General features: G+C 60.0%; 1 protein-coding gene across 2 annotated transcripts in view; it reads left to right on the top strand.

Moving 5' to 3' along the window:
- The first annotated feature begins 7703 nt into the window (after window positions 1-7703).
- The window catches only part of COL6A2 (collagen type VI alpha 2 chain), a 30481-nt gene continuing 23981 nt past the window's right edge, over window positions 7704-14203 (top strand). For both annotated transcript variants that reach the window (XM_081301794.1, XM_081301795.1), the window contains exon 1: window positions 7704-7806. The gene's annotated coding sequence lies outside the window, so the exon portion shown is untranslated. The remainder of the gene's footprint in view (window positions 7807-14203) is intronic.

Below are 14203 nucleotides of genomic sequence, written 5' to 3' on the forward strand. Positions count from 1 at the left end.
ACACGGCGGTGAGGGGGGTACTGGTGGTGGTGGGGAGCTGGTGCCATGTGACAACACGGCGGTGAGGGGGGTACTGGTGGTGGTGGGGAGCTGGTGTCATGTGACAACACGGCGGTGAGGGCGGTACTGGTGGTGGTGAGGAGCTGGTGCCATGTGACAACACGGCGGTGAGGGGGGTATTGGTGGTGGTGGGGAGCTGGTGCCATGTGACAACACGGCGGTGAGGGCGGTACTGGTGGTGGTGAGGAGCTGGTGCCATGTGACAACACGGCGGTGAGGGGGGTACTGGTGGTGGTGGGGAGCTGGTGCCATGTGACAACACGGCGGTGAGGGGGGTACTGGTGGTGGTGGGGAGCTGGTGCCATGTGACAACACGGCGGTGAGGGGGGTACTGGTGGTGGTGGGGAGCTGGTGCCATGTGACAACACGGCGGTGAGGGGGGTACTGGTGGTGGGACTCTGGCCCATTTCAGCCATCAGAGAAAGACCACACGTGTGAGATGGCGTCTGTGTGTTTGGCTGTGTTCCGGGTCTTTGGAAGCGGGCAACACCTTTGGAGTCACACATCCCTCTGAGAAGCTGATGGGACCAGTGGGCCCTGTTCCTGAGAAGAGGCACACACACAAAGTGCTGCCCAGGACTTGGGGGCATGGCGACTGCCCTCGGCAGGCCCTCCACGGGACCTGGGTTGTGCCTCCTGGCCTTTCAATGACCCCGACGGGCAGGCCATGCTGGAGAGCCTGTCAGCGTGGCTCCTGCGCCGGCACAGGACGGCAGGACGTCGGAGTGACCCCTGGATCCCGTGCCGCACAGCTGGCGAGGAGGAAGCGTTGTCGAAGCATGAATATTTTGAAACATTTATCATCTGATGGCACGCAGTTTAGATGTCCTCAGAGGTGGCGGAGGGGACCCGGGGACCAGGAGTTAAAGACCGGTCCTTCCTCCCCACTGCGGTCCTCCCCTGTGACTCTCAAGCTCTTCTCTGAGAGGAGGGGTCTCCCCTGACCACCCGTGACACAGTATCCATCAGCTCACACATGCCCATGGATCTGGGTGGGGGGCTTGCTGGGGGGCTGCTGTCAGCAGAAGTGCCCACCATGTCCAGGGCCGGACGTTTAGGAAATGAAGATGCCCAGGATCACTGGGGCCCGGTTTTGACCTGTGTGGATGAACATTCAGGGCCCTGTGCCACCAAGGCCATTGCCCACCAGCATTTGTCCCCAACCTTCCTGTCCCCTGGTGTCCTCACCCCATCTGGGCCCAGAGCGCCAGGCCTCTGTCCTGGAATCCGCAGGAAACGCGGACCACTGCCATGCAGAGTTCTCACAGGGCTCTGTGTCGTCCACGACTGAAGGACAGACGTGCACGTGTTCAGCCGCCCAGGAACCTCGTGAGGTCGTGGGGAATCAGAGGGTCTCAACTCACCCCAGCCCTGAGCACCCTGTGACCCAGGACCCACGAGGGTGACCGCTCCTGTGGCAGCTTTCCCGACGTTCTCAGTTTTCTGAGTTGACCCTGGAGCTGAGGGCGGCGGGTGTGGGGAGAAGTCACGTGTCCCCAACTCCTGCAGTGGAGAGGCCCCTTGTGAACCAAACTTGGCGTCCCCAAGGTCATGTGACCAAGAGAACGCCATGCCCACACCCCTGCAGCAGGTCCACAGAGGGCCTCCCTCCACCTGGGGGACAAGGCAGAAGGGGAGGCGGTCACTCACCCGTCCTGCAGGCCAGCGTGCCCAGGTGCCCAGACACGGGCGGCTCCCTCATGGCCAAGCGTCTCTCCTTCCAGTTCCCACCTGTCTTCCTGGGCCTCCCCGCAGACAGAAACCAAACAGCAGCAGAGACAGGTCCTGCGACCCCACTTCAGTGCCCTTGCTGGACACGGAACAGTGGCCAGAGACAGCTTGGACACCCTGGGCATGCGGGGTGACGTAGCCGTTTCTGGGGGTGATGCCCAAGGGTACGGGCCCACAGTGTGGACGAGCTAGTCAGGGTCTGCAGGACTTGGGGCCTGAGCCCCCTTGTGGAGGCAGGTGCCCGAGCTCCCGGAAAGTGGGCAACTACCCACCACAGCTTTCCAGGCCACCTGGAGTACGTGGCCCCTCAGAGCCTGCCCAGGGACAGGCCCGAGGGAGGGGATCTCAGTACACTCAGGGGTTCTTGTGAGTTGGAGGCGCCTGGTGCCATGCTGTGGTGTGAGGTCAGCTGCACATCTCAGTCCCTTGTGTGGTCCCCAGGAGACACGCAGGACCATCAAGCAAGCCTCAGGTCTCACCAGCCCCCAGGGATCGACCCTGGCCCTGGGCCTCAGGCTGTAGGGTCGGGCTCTGGGACTCCTGGGCTCAGCCCCCCTGGACCAGCCAGTGCCAGGCACGGCCTGTAGACGAGGGCCCTGGCAGGCCTCGCACTCGGGCAGTGCACGGAGCCCAGACCCTCAGCACCTCCTGGAGTTCAGGCCCGGCCTCCCAGCCTCCAGCCCATTCCCCTCCTCTGCCCATTCCCACAGTCGGGTTAGCACCTTCCTGTGGAGGCCCAGGCGACCCAGGTCTCTCCAGAGCCCTTTAGCACAAGGCTGAGAACTGGTGTCCCTCCCGGGGACTGCAGACTGTCCCACTCCTGACTGGATGGCCCAGGAGGCCAGGGCCAGCCGACACTTGATGAGTCCACTGTGATAGAGCCGCCGTGCCCTGCCCCCAAAACCACGCCTGGAGCCTGCCAAGAGCTGTCTTCTCTGCAAGGGCCAGGCCAGAGAATTCAGCCGACCTGGTGGACCTGAGGTCTGTGGCCACCCCCCCGTGTGGTGGGTGATTTCTTCCCATGGCCTGGAACAGTTCAGGTGTCCCTGAGGATTCACGCACAGGAAGGTTGGCCCCAGGGGTCAGTGCCTTGGGACAGTGGTGCAGCCTTTCGGCAGGGGACCAGGTGGGAGGCCCTGGAGTTATACGGGCCCTTGGGGCCTGGACCTCCTGTTTGCCCTCTCTCTCTCCACACAGCACTGCCCAGCGTGCTGAGGACCCTTGCCCTTGGCTACCTGACCATCCACCAGAGGCTGAGGCGGCAGGGCTACCCAAGCTTGGACTGTTGGCCTCCAAAACTGGAGCTAAACAAATCTCTTCCTAGAGGAGCCGCCTCAAGTGTTTCGACTGATACATTTAGTATCCTGGGCACGAAGTGGGCAGTGTCAAAGCGTCCTCTGGGCCTCCCTACCACATCTGTTACCCAGCAGGCCTGGAACCCAACCACCAAGTAAGTGAATTGCAATAATGTACTTAACAGCCAGGAAATGACCACGGAGTGGTCTGCTGGCCCAGGGACACTAGCACTTCATTCCAGACTCTTCTTCTTACCTAACCTGTAGACTCTAACAGGGAGCCAGGGTGATACCTGGCCTCCCCAGGAATCAGAGCTGACTCAGGCCCTCTGCCCAACTGTCCTCAGAACCTCTTGATGTTCCGTCTTCCTAGTGTCCTGCCACCAGGGCCAACAGCCGCAATAACTCTGCTGTCCATTCTCTTCTGTTCCTGGACAGCCAATGCGATCTAATCCCAGGTGCTCCCCAGCTCTGCAGGGGTTGCTGTCTCTTACAGCCTCCTTGGCCTGTGGCCTCCTTCCTCCCTGCTCAGGCCCAGCAGCCCCGCCCTGGGTCACCCTGGCAGCCAGGAGACAGGCAGCCTCTGATGGGGCACCTGTGGTGCTGTGGGCTGGCCCTGCCGCACGCCGCACAGAGGAAGTGCTGGCTTACGAGGGCAGCGTCGGATCCACAGAGCCACATGCTCAGGCCTCCATAGACGCACAGTGCATGTGTCGGGGTCCTGGCCTCCAGTGGACAGCCTGGGCGGAGCTCTCAAGACACCTGGAGACTCAGGCCCCCTGGGTGTCTCCCGGAGGAGGTGGGATTTCCTGTCGGCTGCCAAAGAGGCCCCTCGCTGCTGGCTGAGTGCCTCACACCCTGCTGCCGCTCTGGAGTCCACGTCCCACTCCCTACGCCCTCAAATGCCTGGTGGCCACACCCTCCAGGCATTCCCAGGCCTCTCCACCTTGTGCCAACGACCACCAGGGCCCAGCAGGTCGGGGTCTTTGTCTGCTGTGCCCGGCCACCTTGCCACTAGTTCCCCAAGGCCCTCCAGAACACCTGTGCTAGGTGGCGTCTTCCACAACGAGAGATGTACCTGGGCAGCCCGTGGGAGCCAGGCTCAGGACGCCGGCATGTCGGTGAGACCCCTGTGACGGAGAGAAGGAAGGAGGGGCTGGTGGAGGGGCTCGGCTTGCAGACGTGGAGGCCATCCTGGTGGGGCTGGTGGGGATGGGCCTGTGTCCACCCTGGGGCAGCCCGGGTGGGAGGCAGGCAGAGTGCAGGTGGGTACAGAGCAGGAGCCTGGGGGAGCAGCAGGCCTGGGCCCTTGGCTCACAAAGCGGGGATGCTACTCTGCATCCACCCTGGGTCCCCCTTTCCCCCGCAGGCTGCCCAGGGGTGGACACATGTGGACACAGACAGGCACGTGCTTGCATACACACTCACTCCAATGCACATGCAACACAGTATGCACACCAGATGAGATACACACCACACTCTCTATGCACACACTCACAAGACACTCACCTGTACACTCACACCCATCTCCTTTAACAGCTCCAGGCTCCAGGTTCCCACCACCCACTCGAAAGGCCGCTGGGGCAAGGACAGCAGTGGCTCACCCTGCCTGAGGCGGGGAGACGTGGGTGGCCCCGATGGACTAGACAGGGATGCACCATGCAGACTCCTGGATAGCGGGCACAGGCACACACAGATGGGCTCCCCGGGGAACACCCCTTTGTACACTAGGGCTGCTCCCCCAGCACTGCCCAGTGTACTGAGGACCCTCCTCCTCCTGCCCCACCTCCTCCTCCTGCCCCACCTCCTCCTCCTGCCCCACCTCCTCCTCCTGCCCCGTCTCCTCCTCCTGCCACACCTCCTCCTGCCCCACCTCCTCCTCCTGCCCCATCTCCTCCTCCTCCCCATCTCTTCCTCCTGCCCCATCTCCTCCTCCTGCCACACCTCCTCCTCCTGCCCCATCTCCTCCTCCTGCCCCACCTCCTCCTCCTGCCCCACCTCCTCCTCCTGCCCCATCTCCTCCTCCTGCCCCACCTCCTCCTCCTGCCACACCTCCTCCTCCTGCCCCATCTCCTCCTCCTGCCCCACCTCCTCCTCCTGCCCCATCTCCTCCTCCTGCCCCGTCTCCTCCTCCTGCCCCACCTCCTCCTCCTGCCCCACCTCCTCCTCCTGCCCCGTCTCCTCCTCCTGCCCCGTCTCCTCCTCCTGCCACACCTCCTCCTCCTGCCCCACCTCCTCCTCCTGCCCCATCTCCTCCTCCTCCCCATCTCTTCCTCCTGCCCCATCTCCTCCTCCTGCCCCATCTCCTCCTCCTGCCCCATCTCCTCCTCCTCCCCATCTCCTCCTAATGCCTAATCTTCTCCTCCTCCCCATCTATTCCTCCTGCCTCATCTCCTCCTCCTGCCCCATCTTCTCCTCCTGCCCCATCTCCTCCTAATGCCTAATCTTCTCCTCCTCCCCATCTATTTCTCCTGCCTCATCTCCTCCTCCTGCCCCATCTTCTCCTCCTGCCCCATCTCCTCCTAATGCCTAATCTTCTCCTCCTCCTGCCCCATCTCCTCCTCCTCCCCATCTCTTCCTCCTGCCCCATCTCCTCCTCCTGCCCCATCTCCTCCTCCTGCCCCATCTCCTCCTCCTCCCCATCTCCTCCTAATGCCTAATCTTCTCCTCCTCCTGCCCCATCTCCTCCTCCTGCCCCATCTCCTCCTCCTCCCCATCTCCTCCTAATGCCTAATCTTCTCCTCCTCCCCATCTATTCCTCCTGCCTCATCTCCTCCTCCTGCCCCACCTTCTCCTCCTGCCCCATCTCCTCCTCCTGCCCCATCTCCTCCTCCTGCCACACCTCCTCCTCCTGCCCCACCTCCTCCTCCTGCCCCATCTCCTCCTCCTGCCCCATCTCCTCCTCCTGCCCCACCTCCTCCTCCTGCCCCACCTCCTCCTCCTCCCCATCTCCTCCTAATGCCTAATCTTCTCCTCCTCCTGCCCCATCTCCTCCTCCTGCCCCATCTCCTCCTCCTCCCCATCTCCTCCTAATGCCTAATCTTCTCCTCCTCCCCATCTATTCCTCCTGCCTCATCTCCTCCTCCTGCCCCACCTTCTCCTCCTGCCCCATCTCCTCCTCCTGCCCCATCTCCTCCTCCTGCCACACCTCCTCCTCCTGCCCCACCTCCTCCTCCTGCCCCATCTCCTCCTCCTGCCCCATCTCCTCCTCCTGCCCCATCTCCTCCTCCTGCCCCACCTCCTCCTCCTGCCCCACCTCCTCCTCCTGCCCCATCTCCTCCTCCTGCCCCACCTCCTCCTCCTGCCCCATCTCCTCCTCCTGCCCCACCTCCTCCTCCTGCCCCACCTCCTCCTCCTGCCCCATCTCCTCCTCCTGCCACACCTCCTCCTCCTGCCCCACCTCCTCCTCCTGCCCCATCTCCTCCTCCTGCCACACCTCCTCCTCCTGCCCCACCTCCTCCTCCTGCCCCATCTCCTCCTCCTGCCCCATCTCCTCCTCCTGCCCCACCTCCTCCTCCTGCCCCATCTCCTCCTCCTGCCCCATCTCCTCCTCCTGCCCCATCTCCTCCTCCTGTCCCATCTCCTCCTCCTGCCCCATCTCCCCCTGCCCCATCTCCCCCTGCTCCATCTCCTCCTGCCCCATCTCCCCCGCCCCCATCTCCTCCTGCCCCATCTCCTCCTGCCCCATCTCCCCCTGCCCCCATCTCCTCCTGCCCCATCTCCTCCTGCCCCATCTCCCCCGCCCCCATCTCCCCTGCCCCCATCTCCTCCTGCCCCATCTCCTCCTGCCCCATCTCCTCCTGCCCCATCTCCCCCGCCCCCATCTCCCCTGCCCCCATCTCCTCCTGCCCCATCTACCCCTGCCCCATCTCCTCCTTCCCCATCTCCCCCTGCCCCATCTCCCCCTGCCCCATCTCCTCCTGCCCCATCTCCTCCTGCCCCATCTCCCCCGCCCCCATCTCCCCCTGCCCCATCTCCTCCTGCCCCATCTCCCCCTGCCCCCATCTCCTCCTGCCCCATCTCCTCCTGCCCCATCTCCCCCGCCCCCATCTCCTCCTGCCCCATCTCCTCCTGCCCCCTCTCCCCCTGCCCCATCTCCTCCTGCCCCATCTCCTTCTCTCCCTCCTCCTCCCCCATCTCCCCCTGCCCCCATCTCCTCCTGCCCCTTCTCCTCCTGCCCCCTCTCCCCCTGCCCCATCTCCTCCTGCCCCATCTCCTCCTCCTCCCTCATCTCCTTCTCTCCCTCCTCCTCCCCCATCTCCTCCTGCCCCCTCTCCCCCTGCCCCATCTCCTCCTCCCTCATCTCCTTCTCTCCCTCCTCCTGCCCCATCTCCTCCTCCTGCCCCATCTCCTTCTCTCCCTCCTCCTCCCCCATCTCCTCCTGCCCCCTCTCCCCCTGCCCCATCTCCTCCTCCCTCATCTCCTTCTCTCCCTCCTCCTGCCCCATCTCCTCCTCCTGCCCCATCTCCTTCTCTATCTCCCAGCTCCAATCCCTGCTCTCCTCTGGCCCCTGGCAGGGAACCCCTCCCGTTCATCCACAGGGCCGCAGCGCCTCCAGGTGGCCGCCTGTCCAGTGCACCCAGGGCGGGCTGGCAGGGACAAAGTGGGCGGCCCGCGGCCCCTCCTGCGGCCCCTCCTTCTGTCCCCTCCCTTTCTCCTGCCCACTTGACGGCCGGCCGCATCTGGGGCAGTCAGGACCCAGAGCTTCCTCGGCAGCCAGGTAAGTGCCGCCACTACCGGGCCGCGCCGTCCGTGCGTCCAGCGTGGGCCTGGGTGAGCTGTCCCAGAGGCGCAGCAGGCAGGGCTCCAGCCTCCTGGAAGCCTGTCCTGAGCCCGCCTTGGCCCGCCCTGGCTGGTCTCCCCGCAGCACCTGGGGCAGCAGGCTGCGGAGGGGACAGCCCGACTCCCTCCCCATCAGGGTGTGCCACAGGTTGGGTCTATCCTGCCTGGAAACATGGGAGGGCTGAGGAGCCCAAACCGCTTCATGGAAAGACCCCCCTTACGTGGACCTGGGCACAGGTCCTGGGGCGCTGGCCACTCTTCTGGGCACTGGGAAGAGGCTCCTCCTGCTGGAAGGAGCCTGTGGTCCGGGGAGCTCCTGGGGCAGCGGGGGGAGGGGGTCCTGCGGATTGAGAGAGTGTGCTCAGGCCCTAGCAGGGCCCCTGTGAGCCGCCCGTGGATAGTGCTGCCACCCACCCTAGAACCAGGGGGAGGCCTACCCCCAGCACCCGCAGGCTAGGAGGACTGCCCCAGCCTGGCTGGGGCTCACGTGGGAACCTCAAGGAATGTCCTTGGAAGGACCAGGACCCACACAGAGGCCTGAGACCCACGGATCTCCCTGTTCCTCAGTCTGGCGTGGAGCCCCTCACACTTGCCAAAGAAAGAAAAGGTTCTGGGTTTCTGCCCTGCCTTCTCTCACAAAGGCCAGAGGCAAAGCAGGCCCCGGAGCCCTGGGAGAGAAGATGCAGGCGGGTGGGTGGGGGTGAGGGTGGGGGTTGCTGCCTGCAAACGCACACAGGGCGTGGTCCTGGGCCCAGGGGCCCTTGGCAAGAGTGACGCCAAGTTTCCCAGGGCAGGCTGGAGGGGCCGAGCACTGGCAGCGTGTCCCTCTGCAGGGTGTGTGTGTCTTGGAAAGTGAGCCCCCCACGTGTCTGGTGCATGCAGATGGGTGGGGAAGCTGTTGAGGCCTTGGGGGAGGCAGGCGCCCAGGGGACAGTCCAGGCGCACTTCACCTGGCCACTCGTCCCCTCTCCATGAGTGTGGCTCCGGCCCCAGGCTCTGGTGTCAGCCGCCCCCAGGATGCTGCTGACTCTGGCGCAGGCGGCTCTGTGTGGAGACCCACCTCAGGTCTCTCAGGGCCATCTGGGGGCCATGGCACCAGAGGACCTCAGGGGCAGCTCCCAGAGTCCAGGGTGGAGAGGGATGGCCTGCACCTAGAAGGGGCGGGGGTCGTCACAGGATCAGCACCAGGACCTACCACCCGAGAGGGGCTTAAAAGCACGCATGTCTCTTGCCCACAGTGGTGGGCAGACCCACAGCACAGGCTCTGCTCACACTGCAGAACCCTGTTCAAAGGCTGGGGAGACGGCTCTCGTGATTATCTTAAGAAAACACAAATGGTGAGATGCTTCCCTTTTCCACAGCCTCCACAGCCTCCGCGGCCTCCGCGGCCCTCTGACTCTCTTACGCATTCACACAAAGCCAGGGGACCCTGGTGTAGGACCTGGGACAGCAGGGGCTGTGGAGTGCTCCTCATAGCCGGCCTGGGAGCCGGGTCCCTATCCTCAGGACACACTGGGATCAGGCCGTGTTAGAAGCAGCATTCTGCATGGGCAGCCTGGAGGCCAGAGCCAAGCCCAGCCAGACCAGGGTCCGCCTCCTGAGCCTGCCACAGAGGCTGCCGTGAGCTGGGGTCTGCACAGTGTCGGGGCTTCCCAGCCTGTGGCCAGATGCTCCCGGGAGAGGTGGGGCAAGGCCTGGCGACGGCATGGAGGGAGGGCTCTTCTGGCCTGTGGGCCCTTCTCCTGGGGGGAAAGACAGCGGGCTGTGGGTCTGCCCTGGGTGTCTTTGGGTTTTGTCTTTTTTAAAATATTATTTTAGTGATAGAGGGACACACCGTATCTTTGTTTACTTATTTATTTTATGTGAGGCTGAGGATGGGCCCGCGCCTCCCACATGCCAGGTGAGCACTCTGCCCCCGAGCCCCGGCCCAGCCTGTCTCTGGGTTCAGCAGCATAGTCTGACCACTGGCGTTTGCCAACCTTGTAAGTTGCCTGGTTGTGATTCCCCTGTTCCTAGAGTGCCTTTTGCTGATTTGTAGGACACACACACACACACACACACACACACAATTTTCTTTTTAGTTGTAGTTGGACACAGTACCTTTATTTTACTTATTTATTTTTATGTGGTGCTGAGGATGGACCCAGCGCCCCACATGTGTAGGCCAGCGCTCTACCACTGAGCCCCAGCCCCAGCCCCACGATCGTCTTTATTGCAGTAAAGTACACAGAGCATAAAGCTTACTGTCCTAACTGTTTGAAGTGTACGGTTTGGTATTATCACCTCCATCCCTAGTTGTCACGTCCCATGACTAAACACTCAGGGTCACTCCAGGGGAACTGGGCTGCACGAAATGACCACACAGAGACAGAGAGACCTTTTGCTTTGGGTCCTGTGACAGCTCCTCTGACCTTAGGGGTCCGTGGAAAGAGAGAGCACTGAACCCTGTTATTGAAGAGAAGCCATTCAAATGAGGCAGGGGCCAGGTTTTAGGGGGCTGAGTCTAGCTTCGTGATGTCCACTGTCAGCAGGTTGACTGACATCTAGGAAGGCCACACCCAAAGGCAGAGCAAGAGAAGGGGACACACCAGGGGCGTTTCCATGGGACATTCTATCCCAAACAGGGTAGAGGGGTAGGATCACAAAGGAACAGTGAGCATAGCTCAACCCCAGGGGTGTGCCTGCTCAGAAGGCTGGCCTTGCTGTCCGAGCGGGAAAGCCCGAGTCACGAGTCATGGCACGACCACGCCAGACTGCAGTGATCTTTCAGATCCCCGGGGTGCATCAGGATGGAAGGCGTGGTCACACCCCGTGCTGGGCACCACCCCCCTAACTGAAGCCCACTGCACAGGAGTCCCTGGCAGTGCGTCCTCCCCTCTGTCCCCGTGCATCTGACTAGTGCCGGAGATGCCCGTGGTGGCTCCTGTGATTTTGGTCCTCTTGTGCCTGGCTTACTTCACTTAATGGGAAGTCCCTAGGTCTCCGTCCTTTTTAAAACAGGGCTGCCCCGCGGAGCGTCTCTGGTCCATATCTCCCTCCACCTGTGGCTGGACAGCTGGGTGGCTCCAGGCTGTCACTGCTGTGAAGGGTGCCACTGAGCCTGAGTGTGCAGGACTCCTGGAGACTCCCGGGAGTGGCTGGTGGATCACGTGCCAGGCTCCAGCTGCTGCCCGTGCCTCTGACAGGGCTGCCCTCTGATTTCTGTCTTGTGGGAGCGACACTGGCGGGCGAGGGGGTCTCCCTGGCTTTGGTCTGGCTTCCTGATGACAGTGGAGCTGAGCAGCTTCTCGCCTGCTGGTTGGCCATGGTATATTTGCGTGTCCTTTTCTTAGAAATGTCTGCTGAGGGCCTGGGCCCGCGTCTGATTCAGGCTGCTGGCAGCGTGGTTGGGCTCAGGAGTTCTTGATGCGTTCCGGACACTAGCCCTATGACCTGCCTGGGTCACGGCGCCGCCTCCTGTTCTGGGGATTCCCTGGACGCTCTGACCCTGGCGTCTGGTGATGCCCACATTTTAGTTCCGTGAGTTGGGTCTGGTTTTGCTTCTGCTGCCTGTGCCTTTGCCAGACTTGACGAGAGGTCACTGCCCATGTGTTCTAGGAGTTTTATGTTCTCGGTGTCCTGTGCAGGTCACAGGCCTGTTTCAAGCTAGCTGATGTGTGCGGGGTGAAGGGAGGATCTCACTGTGGGCCTCATTTCCCCAGTTGAGGAAAGACTCCCCCCAGGCGGCTGGTCTTTGCACCCTTGTTAAAAACCACATCAGGGGCTGGGGATGTGGCTCAAGCGGTAGCGCGCTCGCCTGGCATGCGTGCGGCCCGGGTTCGATCCTCAGCACCACATACCAACAAAGATGTTGTGTCCGCCGAGAACTAAAAAATAAATATTAAAAATTCTCTCTCTCTCTCTCTCTCTCTCTCTCTCTCTCTCTCTCTCTCTCTCTCTCTCCCCCCTCACTCTATCTTTAAAAAAAAAAAAATAAATAAAAATAAAAAAAAAAAAAAAAAAAAAAAAAAAAAACCACATCACCTGCCTGGGCTCTCTACCACGGCACTGGTCGTGTACCTCGACTCTGCCCACAGCACTCTGTGTTGGTGGCTGAAGCCTTTTTTTGTTTTGTTTTGTTTTGTTTTTTAAGAGAGAGTGAGAGAGGGGGGAGAGAGAGAGAGAGAGAATTTTTAATATTTATTTTTTAGTTCTTGGCGGACACAACATCTTTGTTGGTATGTGGTGCTGAGGATCGAACCCGGGCCGCACGCATGCCAGGCGAGCGCGCTACCGCTTGAGCCACATCCCCAGCCCTTGTTTTGTTTTTTTGAGAGAGAGAGAGAATTTTAATATTTATTTTTTAGTTCTCGGCGGACACAACATCTTTGTTGGTATGTGGTGCTGAGGATCGAACCTGGGCCACACGCACGCCAGGCGAGCGCGCTACCGCTTGAGCCACATCCCCAGCCCCAAGGTGGCTGTAGCTTTGTAGTGAGTTTTGAAGTCAAGAAGTGAGGGTCCTCTGGCTTTGTTCATTTTCAAGACGGTTTTGGCTACTTGGATTCCTTGGGATTTCATATGAATTTTAGGATGGTTTGCCGTTTGTCTGTCTATTTGCTTATTTTGGGTACCAGGGATTAGACCCCGAGGCACGTAACCACTGAGCCACATCCCCATCCCTTTTTAGTTTTCATTTTGAGACAGGGTCTTGCTAAGTTCCTTGGGGCCTTGATAAGTTGCTGAGGCTGGTTTGGAACTTGCTGTCCTCCTGCATCAGCCTCCTCAGTGTCTGGGATTACAGCTGAAAGAGAGAGAGAGAGAGAGAGAGAGAGAGAAGACTCCGATTACTAAATCAAGAACGAAAGTGGTGACAGAGTCCAGTTACAGAGACAGGAGGTGTTGCAGGAGAGTCATGGGCAGGTCCATCTCCCAGCTGGCTTTCACGGGAGTTTTAGTGTGGGTCGTGGTCAACCCATAGATCGATTTGGGGAGTTCTGCCATTTAACAATGTTGAGTCCTCTGATTCTCGAACATGGAACATCTGTCCTTTTACCTCTGCCTCTTTTGATTCCCTTCAGCCATGTCTGGTAGTTTCATGGTGTCCAGCTTAACTTCTAAATATCTTATTCTTTTTGATGCAATAGTAAAATGTTTTTTTAACTTTCTTTTGGATTGTTTGTGTACAGAAATGCAACTGGTTTTTGTGTTGGATTTGTATCTTGCTACTTTGTGGGATTTTTATCAGCTACGTGGTGTTTCTGTGGGATCTTTAGATTTCCTACATACCATCACAGCGTCAGTTAATGGGTCATGGCACTCCTTCCTTTCTGTTTTGGAGGTCGTGTTTTGCCTGTTGCTAGATGACTCTGGTGAGGGCTTTCAGAGCGTCGTTGAAGGGAGTTGGTGAAGGTGGACGTCCTTTTCTCATTCCTGACTTGACCCGGAAAGACCTCCATTCTTCAACTTTGGGGTGTGGTTCAACAGGGGTTTTCATGTATGGCTTTTATTTCCTTCTATTTTTCATTTTTGTTTGTTTGTTTGTTTTTTAATCAAGGAAGGGAACTGAGTTTTCTGCATCAGCTGAGACAGGCGTGGGTGTCTTTGAGCTGCGCTCCGTCAGCGTGGTCTGTATGCTGACCTGCCTTCTTGTGTCGAGCCATCCTTGCATTCCAGGGTGAGCTTGGTGCAGAGCCCTCCCCATGTGCTGCTCAAGTCGGCCCACAAACGCTCTGAGCCTCTGAGCTACTCTGCAGTGTTCCTAGGGAGTGCTGTCTGCAGGCCGCTCCAGGGCCTCAGCTTTGGAGGCTGGCCTCCTCTCCAGGCCTCCTCTCCAGGCCTCCTCTCCAGGCCTCCTCTCCAGGCCTGTGCAGTGCTAGCAGTGGACGTCAGCTCTGGAGAGGCTTGGTGGATTCTCAGGCAGGCTCGAGGCCCGGGTTTCCCTTGTTGGGAGAATTTGACTCCTGAGTCGCCCTCCTTACTGGTTTCCGTCTGTTCAGAGTCTCTGTTTTCCAAGATGTAGTCTTGGCAGCTTTGACTTTTCTAGGAACCCCTCCGTTTCATCCAGGTTTCCCACTTTGTTGACCTAACGCTGCTCACTTCCATCATGGGTGTAGTGAGTCGAGTCTTCTCCTCGTCTAGCTACAAGTGAGTCACCTTTATCCATTTTTCCAGAGAGCCAGCTCTTGGTTTAATTGACTTTCTCTGTTATTTTTCTATTTTGTTCATCTCTGTCCTGGACTGTATTATTTTCTACCTGTGGTTTCAGGTCACTCTTCCTGTACCTTTGCTGTAAAGCCAGGTGCTGATTTGAGATCTTTTGTGGTTCAGAGGGAACATTTGTAACTCTCAGACGG

The sequence above is a fragment of the Spermophilus citellus genome (genome assembly GCF_964194105.1).
Source record: "Spermophilus citellus genome assembly, chromosome: 7".
Taxonomy (NCBI): Eukaryota; Metazoa; Chordata; class Mammalia; order Rodentia; family Sciuridae; genus Spermophilus; species Spermophilus citellus.